The following is a 14,679-nucleotide window of genomic DNA, read 5'->3' on the forward strand; positions in this document are numbered from 1 at the left end:
TGTTATGGTGTGGAATACTGATGACCAAAAATCATAAAACCATGACACACCCTTCCTCTTTGTCTGCATGTACTCCTTCAGAGTCACTTAAGCTATGCATTACACACTACACTGATGAAACAGTATCTTGATACTTTTCTATAAGCTGGAGGCTTACCATAAAGATCTGCTGGGAGAGGAGCAGTCATCTGGTCAAAGGCTTATCCTTAACTTCCCAGCTCAACTTTATGCCAAAAGAAGGATTATGAGCATTATGCCCTATAATTCTAGATATTGATTCTTCTCTATCACATCTCTTTAGTTTTCCAATATTTTACCTAAATGGAGAATACCTAATGCTAGAATGGAAAATACATGCAAACATAGTGGAATTGGAAGCTCCCCAGCATCAAAAAGAATTTCCAGAATGTTAGAAAATCTTCTGCAAAAGCAGATTTAATAATCAAATGCTTTTATTTTAAATAACAGAGCTAGCTAATTGTTTATGGTCTTTTTAACCTATCCTGCAATGCTCTTTAAGCATCCTGAGAGATGTCCAAAGAGCTCTTACTTACTAGCACAGATGACACAGAGACCAGACATGAAGTATTAAGTAGTTAGTTGATTTAGCGAAGCACTTCAGAGGAAAATAAACGTCATCTTTGAACTGTAACCAGATGTAGGAGATAAGCTTCTGGGGACTTGGCAGGACTGCCCATGGCCAATCTCTGCCAAACATAAAGTGTTTTATAAAGGATACAAGCAAAAACAGGAATATCTGGGAATCCGACTGAGAATGAGATTTGGGGCTGCAAATGAAGTGTCCATGGCATTCTGCATGAGATGGTGTAACACTCACTGGCATGGTTCTCCCTTCCTTAAACACCACAGTGACAGACGCAGGTTGATGGCAAAGTTAGAAGGAGCTCAGCGTGTCAGTGCTGAATAGGTGATGTTCCCCAGAGCTGGGAGAACTCTTGTGCCTGCGCTCTGCTTTCCCATCAGGCAGTGAAAAACTGACATCATCAGTGGCAGCCTGACCTTCAAAATTACCTCCTTCCCCAGTGTTCTCCTGTCCACGTGATGCCCGTGTGTCAGCACAGAATGCTGGTGCAGAATTAAAGATGGGGATGTGCGTGTGCTTTCTGCTGTGAAGCACTTGGGCAAGGTAGATGACTTTGTACAGGCTACGTGCAAGGCAGACTTCATGGAAGAGAATGCAGAGAATAAAAAACAGCAAAAGAAGGCAAAAAACATCTCAACTTTTTCAAAATGATGTCAGAATTGCAGTTACTGTGTCGGGTGATGGAGTACAATTGGTGGTTATCTCCTCTCTGCTGGGAGTTCTCACCTGGCAGTGAAAATGCTCAGGATCATCACATTTCAACCTGTGTGCTAGTAATGGTCAGAAAGGGTGATAAATACACCAACTGAGTTAGATGGACAAGAAATATGATGCTCAGGAATGAGGAACCATGTATTTGTAAAGAGTTAATGATGTTTTAGTGAAGAAGCAGAATGAGAATCAAAAATCATCAGTATAAAACTGAGCACCATGATTGAAAAAGGTAAAACCTGGATTTCTGCATTCCTGATAGGCTGTTTTCTGTGAGGCAGATAAGCAAACCTTATCAAGTGCACATTTAAAACAACAGAGGCATTCCATCACTCTGCTTCTGACATAAGAAAATTCAGGTTAGCATTGCCTGCTACAAAAACAAGCTACATTCACGCTAACAGAGTGTTGAACAAAAGATAACCTCTGTTACACAGTTCACACACTGCATGATTTTGCTGCTGCCTCAGTTGCTGCTGGGAAGGTGCAGCTGCGTATCAGAAACTATTTTTTCTCAGGAGCGGTATGGCACTGCAACAGGCTGCCCAGGGAGGTGGTGGAGTCACCGTCCCTGAAGGTGTTCAAGAAAGGTGTAGATTTGGCACTGGGGGATGTGGCTAGTGGGTCTGGTGGGGATGGGTTTGTTGTTGGACTGGATGACCTTAGTGGTCTTTTCCAACCTTGATGACTCTATGATTCTATGATTTCATGGGCTCTGCAGTTCGCACTGTGTACTGTGATAGTAACAAACTGAAGCAGTACATTCATTTATTTACCATGTATTTCAGCTGCAGTAGTTTAAGTTTTATATTATTCCCCCACCCTCGGTATAAGCCAACTTCACAGTCGAGAAAACTAAACGGTCTGGAAGTGGTGTTCTTGGACATGCAGTGGTGGATGTTTGGCTTAGCACTGATTATGAGTGCAGGAGGCTGAGGTCACTGTGAAGATGGAGAAAAAACATGGGCCCATGGGCAGTAAGTAGAGCTGAATTCCTGCAAACCTAAAGAAAGCTTTCTGTCTTTACTTGAAGTTTTTAAAATGGTGGTGTTTTCCTCCTAGTTCTTGAAGTGTTAATTCTCACTGCAGCAGCACTGTGAGGCCTTTTGCTTCCTTTGTATCAAGCAGGGGCTTGTGTCATTACTTCGGCATAGCTGTGCAAAACTTTGCTCTTAGGTTGATAGGAGATTGAAGAAGACAACAAATGTCAGCAACTCCTTCTATGTCTTGGTACACCTGTTAATTAGTCCTGTTATTTGCAGGAAATGTGTACTCACTAAAATAATAATAATAATGCTGAAATGAGAAGAAATCACAACTTAGTATTCACTTGGTGCTGGACAGATAGGACAAATCCTCTTCTACAGATGGCTGCTCTGAGTTACCCAACACTTGTTTGTGTTCCACATCTCATGTTACTGTCACTGGTTGTTCTCTGCATTGTTTTTCCCTTTTGTATCACAGGTAACAGCAAACTGGTTTTGGGTTCTGTCTGTAACTTCCATTGTTCAGCCAACCCTTTGTGTCTGCTCACCACTGCTTGAATGCTTCTCAATATTTCCTCCATTCCTATTAGACACTGAGAAAGAGCATGTAGCTGATGTCTGACTGGTTCACACCTTGTTTTTTTTTGCTGTAACACTGCTGGCCATGTTTGATGTTACAGAACAAAAATCCAGGACACTTTCAGAGCTGCACAACCTTTATTAACACACGGTTGTTTAATGTGAACCGTACTCACTATAGCAAATCTTCCACTGTAATTCAGTCTGCCCAGCTGAAGGAGTATATCAAGAGCTGTGACTTCCATGTTGCCCAGCAGATTGGGATGTCACGGTGTATGGTCTCCTATGCTTGAAGCACCCTCTCTTCCTGTTCTGGACCATGCTGCTCCCCATCTTCCTGTCTGTGCACACCTGGAGAACCAGTAAACACAAATAAATCTTCACCACAGAGGAGCTTTGAAATTAAAATTAACACAGGTCTGCAGAGAGGAAACTGAACAAAGGAACCTACCAAAAGTGTCTTAAGCAACAGTATACGCTGCATATGGTTTCCAATAAATACCACTTTTGTATATGTAGTGTTTGCACGGGCCGTAGCTGGTGTACTTACAGGTGTTTCTGAAGAGGAGAGCAGCAGCAGATACGGAAGAACAGCTATGCAGTAGTTGGCTTTTCCAGAAAGTTGGCTGTCAGCACCGATGAAAACTCTGCTCAAAACTCTGTTCTTCATGACAGTTTTTTGTTGCTTCCATGGCAACTTAGAACAAAACCTAAGAAATGGTGCTTTTGTGGTAGAATTTCAGATAGAGACTTAACCTGAGAGGAACAGCCTGTTAACATCAAGCCACTCATGAGATAAGAAACAGAAGAAAGTGCTAAATCTTTTATGTGCACCTTTACACTTTTCTTTTTTTTTTTACCTCCCTGAGCTGATAACTTGTCTGTTGTAAGAAAATGTAGTTGTTTTTTTCTCCTGCATCTGTGATGAAAATTTGCTAGAGATATGTATTGTTATTGTTTCTGATGCCTCACAAAGAGATTCAGCCTTCCTGAATGTTTTTCATTTTTTTCCCTCTTTTTTTTGACAACTGATAATTTCATGTTGACTGTCATGTCCTGTGCCAACTAAAGATCTGAACTGTATGTGCAAGTAACTTCTGAGCCTGTTTGTAGGTGAGAGCTGCTGCTTGAGAACATAAGAGAATATTGATTTAGGGTAGAAATTTGCACTGATTTCTGCCTACGTCACTTTTCTGTATTCATTCATCTACTCTATAACCCTCTGTTTAAACATGACTGCACTTTCCTCATCTTAGTGCCAGATCTTAGTGCTGGATGAGCCAGCTCCTGAATTAACTTGACAGTGCCCAGTCAGAGCCAGGTGTGTTGCTCCATTCAGTCCAACAATCTCAGTGTTTGCAGCAGACAGCTTCCTTCAGTTTGTTCTCAGCAAGCACCTTGTAGGCCAGGAGCCTGCTGCTGCCCCGGGCCTGGAGAAGGCTTACTGTTTTCTCCCATCTACAGCTGGTCTTCCCAATAGAGAGGACCCAGAAAAGGGCCCAGCTCCTCCACTGCAGGATGAATGCCACCAGAAGTGCTTATACTTAAATAAAGAGTCTTAAGCAGCACTGCTATTCATTCCCAGCCTTGTCAGGCAGGGGCAGCTGGTGGATTGCACTGCAGCAGCACAGGGCTGCTGAGTTTATATTAGACTTTGCTGCCCCACAGGTGCCTGCTGAGCAGAGTGGGGTGGCTTCAAGTTGCATCAGCAGAAATTCAGGGGAGAAATTAGGAAAAATTTCTTCTCAGGAAGAGCGGTGAAGCACTGGAATGGGCTGCCCAGGGAAGTGGTAGAATCAGTCTCCCTGGAGGTGTTCAAGAAACGTGTAGATGTGGCACTGAGGGATGTTGTTTAGTGGCATGACAGGGACGGGTCAACAGCTGGAGTAGAGGTCTGTTCCAACCTTAATGTTTCTGTGATTCTATGATTCTATTTCTGGTTCTGAAGATGGCTTCCCACAGCCCAAAGCTCACCAAGGTCTTATCCTTGAAGCTGCAGCATTTTTCCTTATCAACAATGAGCATATTTTTCACTCCTAGTGGTGGATTTCCATCACAAAGTATTAACCAAGGCTTCTTAAGGGGTGGAGAAGCAGTATTCACTGTAAAAAGTCCTAGAACTAAACACAGTGAGCAGTGGGCCGGTGCCCAAATTCCTGCTAGCAAGGTGATGTCCTTGTGAAACACAGATGGTCATCACATTGTACCCTAGGCAGCAATATCAATTTAATAGCACAACCACTTTTCAGAGAAAAGAGACATACAGAAATGACAAATTTTTGGGCCCAAGGTAGAACTGGCAGAAAGGAGGAATGGGTAAAAATGGTGGAGAATTTGAAAACACAGTATTTGAAAGCACAGTGCAGAAGTTTTGCAGCCCAGACACAGGTTGCTTTGCGGGTGTCTCTAAAATGTTTAGTGTTGCCTTGGTGTGCCAATGGAAAATCCTTCCCAGTCAGCTCCCTTCTGTCCTTTATACCAGTAGAAATCCTCAAACCTATTTCCAAGGAAGCAAAGCCTCAATGCTAATGTTCCTCTGTTTCAAACGTGCTTCCATTCCATTTGGCTTGAAACAGCTTGGCTGCTTACACTACAGGAGAAGTAATTTTAAATCCAGCTGTTCAGCTCATGGATCCTGTTAGGCAGCATGGCTGCTGCCTGTAGGGAATGTTTAGGAGCTGAAATGGTTTATATAAACACTAACACTAAAGCTGATGCTCTGCCAGCCCACGATGAGATCTCTGTTCTCAGGATATGCCATGCAGCTTCTTAATTTTTGCAAACAACTCCACAGTGAAAGTTAAAAAGACGTAAGTACGCATATGATCTTTCTTTGGCACTGGGGAGATTAGTGGGTCATCACTAATGTGGTGATAGTGCAGACCCCTTCAATGGCAGGAGGAAAACTCCTGAAAGATCTCCTGAAAATCTGCTGGATTACGCAGTACTCTTAAAGCAGTTTACACGGAAGTAGCTGGAAGGTCATACTGGAGCAGCGTCTACATGCATATTTGTCTGAATGTGTTCTTTAGCCAGCTTCTAGAAGGATATTTTTAGGCAGTGTTATAATACTTATTTATTTTCTTTAGTTCTGCAAAGGAGTAAACGCAAACGCTGCAGCGAAGCTCTCTCACGCCGATGGAATGATGTCCGTCTTTGCAGCCCGGAGCGTTTCGTTTATCTGGAGCATGACCGCCCCCTGGTGGGCGAACCTGGGCACCGCAGCCCCACGCGCAGGAGGGCTTCAGCGCACGTTAAAAAAAATTAAGTAGAATAAATCCAGCAGTATTTACCTTTTTTTTCCCTTGAATGGATAACTCTACCACATTCTCTGACCACCAGAAGCGTGTCAGAACATACTGGTCATTTCAGCTGATGTCTTGCACACACACAGAGATGTCATTTAGCACTAAGGAATTTCTGCAACAGATGATGCCAAGCCAGAGAGTACTGCTATGCTGTTTGTTTCAGTGGTACCACCATAACCTCACTGCATTTGCTTCTGGACTCGTAGCTGGGTTCTCACTCATGTTTCCTCTCTACTTCCGAACAAAACCATGATAGCAGTTATTAATGAATGTTTCACTGTCCAGTGAAGGGACCTAAGCCCTGAGTTGTGTCTCACTGCTTCCAGGACACACCACCAAGAAGGAAGTGGGAATTATGAGGAAAGGTTGGGATAACATTTCTGAGCTGGATTATGGAGGATGAGCAGGGGAGGGGAAGCTGGTCTTGGACACAGAGGGCCATGAGGGGCCCTGACTGCTCTTGCTCAGCCATGCTGTTTTCTGAAGAGTTCACGTTCTTCCTAGCCTGAGCCCTGAAGCAAAGAACATTTTCAGTTCCCTGTTCTTATTAAACACACAGAAACATTAGGACTAATCGATAGCTAATCCATATTAGCCCCTTCTAATTTCCCTAAAAGTCTCACAGCACAGGGGAACTTCATTGCTTGAGATAAATATTACGGGTTTAGAATTTTTCTCCAGGTCATACATTTTATAAGACATCCTTGAAATTCCAGTAACTTACATAAAAATTCACGAGACATCCCAGGGTTGCTTGGCAAATCCTAGCTGTAGGATCTGTTTTATACGAACAATTATATAAAAGTTAAGTCTAGTGGATGAAGATAAAATAAATTATGTTGCCATTGACACTTCAGACCTGGAAAAGTGGCTTCAATTTCTTATTTAAGTCTTTGAACAAAATAGCTTTTTTAAGGTCAATTAGTTGGCAAATATTGTTTAACAAGAAGACTTCACTGTAGGGGAGGAAAAAGTCAGCTGAAAAATCAATTCCAAAATTCAAGATTGTAAAGTGACAGAGTGCTTCTCTGACACTGGTTTATGTAAACTTCATCTACACTTATTTTCCTCTTCTTAGCTAGGGGCACCATTTGTTTTTCCTAACCAGCTTACAATAGAGTATGTGTTACCAGCAGAGTTTATGAAAATCCATGTGTTTCAGACTAGTCGAGAATCTTAGATTACAAATTAGCAAAGCAATTCCAAAAGCTTTAATGTACTCATCTCTGCAAAGGAGCAACACTGCACTTCAGGCAGGCTGTGGCCTATTATGGTGTCTTCATAGTCCTCCAGGTGGCAAAGCCCACTTTGGTGCTCTCAGTCAGTGTAAAGGATTGAGTCATTTTTTGTGCTAGTGCCGTATTTATGTAGCGCACTGCTTACACAGCAAGATTTTGGTAGCAGGAGGCTGAGAGTAGGCCTCTGTGAGTGGAGCCCAGCAGTGCCCCCTGTCAGAGCAGAGCAGCTCCAGTTGCTTCAGCAGGGACTCGCAACTGCCAGAGCTGAGCTGCGAGTGATGCTGGGTGTGCTCAGAGAAAGCAGAGTAGTGAGAACAGCTGGGAGAGAAGAGGGTGAGCAGCAGGAGAGAAGCAGCCCTGCAAGCACCAAGGTCACAGAATCATGGGATCATATAGTTGGAAAAGACCTCTAAGGTCACCATCAGCACAGCTCCACTATGCCATTAACCACATCCCTCAGTGCCACATCCACACATTTCTTGAACACCCCCAGGAACTCTACCACCTCCCTGGACAGCCTGTTCTAATATCTTGCCACTCTTTCTGAGAAGAAATTTTTTCCTAATACTGAACCTGAACATCCACTGGTGCAACTTGAGGCCATTCCTTGCTATCCTATCACTGTTACCTAGGAGAAGAGGAGAAGAGGCCAATCCCCATCTCACCACAACCTCCTTTCAGGCAGCTATAGAGGGTGGGCTTCTCCTTCAGACTGAACGAACCCAGTTCCTCAGCTGCTCCCCTAAAACTTGTGCTCTAGGCCCTTCACCAGCTTCACTGCCCTTCTCTGGCCATGCTTCAGGGCCTCCATATCTTTTCTGCAGTGGGGGGCCAAAGCTAAACACAGTACTTGAGATGCGATCAAGTACCATCACCTCCCTTCTCCTGCTGGCTGCACTGTGATACAAGCCAGAATATCACTGGCCTTCTTGGCCACCTGGGCACACTGCTGGCTCATGTTCACCTTCCACATCTGTGCTTTGGCTTCCCTGATCCCAACTCTGCACATCTGAATGGCATCCCTGTATTGTCCGCAGGCCATGTGTCCCTGCTTCCACTGCCTTTGCATTTCCTTCTTGTTCCTCAGGCTAATTGGCAGGCTAACTGTGCCATTGCTAATGGCATGTGGGCAGCTTTGGGGCTGCTGCTAGCTGTGGAATGGGCCAGGGCTTGGGGTTTCCTCGTGCATTTGGCAGTGCATGAAGCATATCTGGTTTTGGGGTGGTTCTGGTTTGCAGAAACCATCAGGGTGGAAGCGCTGCTTCTTCTACAACTGGCTTCTTGGACAGGTTAAGTTGTAGCTGGACTTATGTCTGTCTATTTTTCTCATTGCAGCAGTACTCTACAGCCTGTGGAGAGGCCCATGATTGGGCAGGCTGTCCCCCTGCAGCATACATGGAGCAGATCTCTGTGTGCAGTTGTGGAGGAGCCCCATGCTGGAGCAGGTACAGAGGCTTGTGAAGGGATGGCAGAGACAAAGCATTATGAACTGACCAAAGGCCCTGTTCTGTTCTTCCCTTCACCATTTTGGTGGAGGAGGTAGAGGTGGATGAATAGGCGGAAGGGTTAGGGTTAAGTTTTTGGCTTTTCATTCTTGCTGCTTTAATCTTTAATCTCCCTATGCTGTCGGCTTTGCCCATGATGGTAACTGGTGCGTGATCTCCCAGTCCTTATCTCAATCCAAGAACGTGTTTTTTTTGCCCATTGCATTTTTTCTCCCTGGCCTTTTTACTAGGTGGAATGAGAATAGTATTGTGTTCCTGAGTTGCTCACCAGCGTTAAACAGCAGCAACTGAGATTAACAACAGTATCAAAATTGCCACTACAACCACTATGACCTTTGAGACCTAATATTTCTTCTCAATAATCTGAGAAAATGCGTGCTGTGGAAGCATCATCTGTGGAGTCAAAAACTTCGCAGCCTCCAGCTGCAATCTGATACCTGTCGGGTGGGATGTGCTGTTGCTTAAACCAACTTTTTTCTCCTTGACTGGTGGAAAACAAGGAAGATATTTGATCACTGGTAAACTCTTAGCACCTGACACGAGTGTTTTCCTTTTCAGGAAAGCTGAAGTTCAGGAATGAATAATAATGCTGAAGCTGTGATCTTAATAATGCCTCATCTGGTTGTGATCATATGCAACATATATAAAAATGAACGGACTAGACAAGAAGAAATCCCAATAGGACTGTTTATCTGTTACCAGTAGTGTCATGCAGCAGATGCTTAGAGTAAGAGGAAAGAAAAGAATACTATGCTTTCCCATGGTAAAAACTGGGAAGTTTTTAAAACAATCTAATTTCATTTTCTAGCAGTCTGGAGACTCCAGAGTGCCAACATCTCCTTCCACTTGTCTCATAATAAGTTTGGATTCTGAGTGAAGCAATTTACATTTTCAAACTGGTGTTGCCCAGTCAGTTTTTTTTTTTGGGGGGGGGGGGTTCTCTCCACAGTGCTATGTTCCTTTCTGAACATCTGAGCATAATCCAGTCAAAGCTTATTTGCTGTCACTTGTAAAATCATGACCTCTCCAAGGATACTGAGACAAAAGTTTTCATGGGAGAGCAGTAGTCCCAAAAATGTTAATATCCATTAAGAAGTATAGTGCAGCAGAAGGATGCATTGACTGGTGCAAGAGTACTGTCATGCCAAATCTATGGCATAGTTCATTTAAAATGAACAGCTATAAGTTCACTTTCCTATCCTGGAGAGAGATTTCTGAATTCAATCAAACACTGTATAATTTGAAAAGTATCCTAAATTATAAAAAAAAATCTTTTATTTCTTTCAGACAGTTTGCCTCATACTAAAGGGTGTTTCTCAGTAGCGCATGCAATTTAATGTCTTTTGGGTGAAGACAATGACTGCAGCAGGCCGCTGTCTTTCTTTAAAAGACAGATACTTTTTGCAGCTGGTTTTAAATACAGTAAACATGGCAGCACACTTCTTTGGGTTAAGATTAAAAGTTGTGTTTCACCATTTGAACTTTATTGTAAGACTGTGGGCTTTGGTCCAAGCCTCTTCCTCACAACTGAGTTTGGAGAATAAAATTATTTCACCATCCTTCACACAGTGATGAGGAGAAGAAATGTACTGGTGAGGAGATAGATGTATGAGACTAAGTGATACTGAAGTTGGTTTTGAGAATGGAGACCATACAACTGTGTGTGAGTCTGTTGTTCTTACACAGACGTTCACAGCTTCTTACAGCTTTTGTTTCAACCCTTGGCTTGACTGCATCTGTAAAGAAGAGATACGGTAGATTGGTAGATTGGTGGACTGATTGTCTTTAGACGTGGCAGGAGGCATGTCTTTCCTCCAGAAGGTACACGACTTCAAAATCTTTTCCACAAACTCTGCCTGAAGCCACTCTTAATTGCAACTTGATACTAGAAAGGTAAAACCATCAAGCAAAAAGATAGTATCAGCAGTTTCATTCACACGTTCAGATGCTTACAGCCCTTCATTTGAACCAAACGAAAAACAAGACCTAACTGAATATTTCCTGAGATTTTACTCAAGTGTTATCATATTATAAAATCTCTTTTCATCGTTTTAGCAGTTGCAAAAAGACTGGGATCCCTTGTCTAGTTTTCTTTTGTCGAGTCTTCAGTCTTGTAGAAGCCTGCTCTTCTGTTCTCCTTTCATCCCCGGATAACAAGAATGAACAAGTCAGAGACTATAAGTCTTGCTCACATACATAAAGTTGTTTTTTTCAGTATGAACTCTCTTCAAACTGAGTGATTCCCCTGCAAAGCTATTTCTACTTTCAGACTAGGAAAACAATAAGTAATGGTAAACTGGTGTATATATTTTTTATGTTGTTGGCTATTTTTATATTGTCTGTGCTAGGCTCCAGATTGGTTTTCCACCGCACAAAGTACATGCAAGATTCATATTTCAGCAGAAGACATAAAAGTGTCCCAGACTGCAAGTTTTCTACTACCTGGATTGGAGGTGTGTGGAGAGGCAACTGCCTGCAGATAGAAAACTGCTGAAGCTGCTTAAACAGCAAAGTTTTAAGTTCCATGAAAGTACAAAAATAACTGCTAGAGTGTTCTTGTCACCCAGGTCCTTACTGACTGCATAACAGTAAAGTCAAAGTGTCTTTGTTTCTCCTTGATATTTATCAAGTTCTTTAGTGTGGCCACAGGGTCTTTGTTTCATTGGTTCTGTATTTCATATTCAATACTACAGAAGTTTGCTGATGGAGAAATTACTTGAACACCATTAATTATGGCAAGAGCTTTACTGTCACAATTTCCTGTTGTTGCTGTGCTTTTTTTTTTTTTTTTTTTTTTTTAATGGAGCAGAACAACACTTTGCAAAGTGAGCATATGGTGCAAAGATCCCACATCCATGTGTACAATAAAAAAAGCCTTAATAATTAAAAAGGCTGAAAATAAACAGACAGTTGCAATAGAATGGTAGAAAATAATAGATTTCTAAGGGTATCATTAAACCTTCCTGTAAGACGTCCACTCCTTGAGTATAAAATGTGTCTGGTAAAATACTGTATTCTCTGCCCACCGTTGCATTTTCCCTGTAACATGGCTTTAGAATTTTTTATAAGCTGATGAAACTGCCAGTGATATCAGCAGTGGGAATTCAGATATCCTATTTTTTTTTTTTCTGAAGACGTTTCTTTATTATTTTTAAGATTTTGTTCTTCTTTCCTTTTTTTCTCTTAACTCTGAATTTAGAAATAATGCGCACCCTTTGCCACAAAAGTTGAATAATTATCTCTGATTAATGACATCACAGACAGAAACTGACCTGGCTCTGTGTGGATATTGATATTATTTATGAATATGTCTGTATTTACATTCCAGTAATGTGCAGGGGTATCATGAAATATTTATTCATTGTACTGTATGCTGTAGCAGCACCAAGTGAAAGATAGCCCCTGTAACAAATATCAGTTACTTTCATATAATTTAAGAATCTTTTGTGCCTGTCCAGAAGAGTTTATTACTACTATTATTACTACTTTGTCCTCCTCTTTTGGACACAAATGACTTGTTGCCAGGCAATTCCTTTCCATTACCTTGTTCTTCAGACATGGAAACCTACCTAGAGTCAGTGGCCTACCGTCCACTCTCCTTTGAGCCAGGTGATGTGGCATGTGGGACAGAGCAAGGAGGAGACGTGGACAAGGCAACTGAAAGCTGCAGAACTTCAAGATGCCTTACGGTTAACCTCCAGAATCTGGCCTGAAGGCTGCTCTCCCCTGGTGGAGCCACCAAAGAGAGGTTGAAGGGCTCCCCTGGTCCATGGGTGTTGAAATAAATCCCTTCACAAACACAGGAGTTCTGTCTGCCTGTTATAAACAAAGCATTTGAAAACATCCCCCAGCAGCCTTAGCTTCTGTGCTGAAAGAAGACCTCTGGTGAAAAGCTGGCAGTTTTTGAGTATCTCAACAGGAGGTGTTGTTGTTTCCATCCTAAGCTTTTCTGTACAGAACACTGAGAACAGATATTCATTGAGAAATATGAGTGATGAGGTGTTTTGAGCCTAACTTGCAGCTGCAGCGCTTTTACACCCTCACTGTGGTTTTTTACAGCTAATGGCATTTTACATTTAAAATTTTTTTTTCACATATTAGCGTTGTCTAATACTATCTGTTAAGTGTTCATGCTTAACACTTGCCAGGGAAGTGTTTGGAGATGGGAATGTTGAGATTGGTCTGAAAAAGATGCACAGGAAACAGTTTACAGAGTTCACGTATCTTTCTCTTTATCAGGCAGTCAGCTGGACAGTGTGAATAATGGCAAGAAAACACCACCACAGTCTGGGGATGTGTGCTGGGAGGTGGTGAGCTCTGTGCCAGCAGTGTGAGATCCCACCAGTTGTGGTACCAGCATTGGTGGTTTCTTGGTGCACCAGGAGAGGTGAGCTCCGAGCAGAGAAGCAAGGATGATGGTGAGTCTGAAGACCTTGTCATCCTCTGCACAGCAAAAGGTGCTGCCACTCCATTCCTAGACCTTTCCTCTGTCACAGAAGTGGCGTGGCTGCCCTTGTTGGATCTGCTTTTAGGAAAAACCCTGGAGTGAGGTGAGGCTAGTGAGGTGATGCCTGGCCTCTACAAGCATGCAGGCAGTGCCCTGCAGTGAGAATGGAGTCCCTTGTTCAGTGTCTGCTGGGGAACTCATTTCCCTTTCCACCTGTCTCGCTTCCCCCCGTTACTTGTTCAGCTTAGTTTCTGGAAACATGATCTTCCCTTCCTCTCTGTCAGTCAAAAAGATAAGCACCTGCCCCGCACAGAAGTGTTCCCTTAATTAGCCCCAGAAGCATCCTGCTTGTGGTCTTTTCACCTTTTTCTGTGCCCTGCCACTCAGACTGACAGTGAGAGCCTTCCTTCTGTTGATTTTTCCTCATACCCTTGTCATATGATTCCTACTTGACCTCTTTAGTTGCTCACCAGTGCTGCTTGCATATTCCTGTGGGCCAGCCCACCCTTTGGTGGACCACCTTACATGTCAGCAAGTAATTTTCTTTTTCGTCTTCTGCTCCCATCCCTTCCTCTTTTTCCTCTCACCATTTTTTTTTTTTTTTTTAAGCTCTGAGAGGTCTTATTCTTAACAACCCTGAATGCTGCTGCTGTCTGCCATCCCATAGATTCATTCCTTAGGGTCTGCACTTCCCCTGCTCATTCCTTGTGTCTGTCAGATCTGATTTCCCATGGTCCCTTACAGAAAAGTAGCAAAGCAGAAGAGCGACCACCAGCCTCCGGCACTCTTCCTTTTTCAGAGGAGGGTCAGGTCAAGGCTGGCTCTGATGAGTGCTGCCAATTTCATGGAAGTGAACCATTTAATAAGGGGATGCTGATACTTGGGCAGAATGTGGATCTGCTGCAGTCCCAGTGTGATACAATTAGAGATGTGGAAAGCATTTTTCCCTCTCATATCCTGAAAACATTGTGGCAGATGACTGGCTCTCACTGGAGAAGAGATTAAAGGAGGCTATTGTATGAGATAAGAGGTCCAGGGTATGGCAGTGAAAATTACCCAATGCCTGGGGAGGAGAAACCACATAAGGAGAAGTTTAAAAAGACCAGAAATATTTTGTATGGAAAGGCAAACAGGAGGAGGAAATATGATAGTGTGACATGTTTTATTGGAGGATATAATGACAGCCAAGCAAGGGATATTTTCTTGAATAAAGCCCTTGATCTCACAACCTGAGGTCACCTTTCAGCATATAAGGGCAACATCTTTCCAACAAATCAAATGAATTTAGTTATATCTTGCAT

The sequence above is a fragment of the Lagopus leucura genome, unplaced genomic scaffold (genome assembly GCF_019238085.1).
Source record: "Lagopus leucura isolate 7727_CA_CO unplaced genomic scaffold, USGS_WTPT01 Super-Scaffold_810, whole genome shotgun sequence".
Taxonomy (NCBI): domain Eukaryota; kingdom Metazoa; phylum Chordata; class Aves; order Galliformes; family Phasianidae; genus Lagopus; species Lagopus leucura.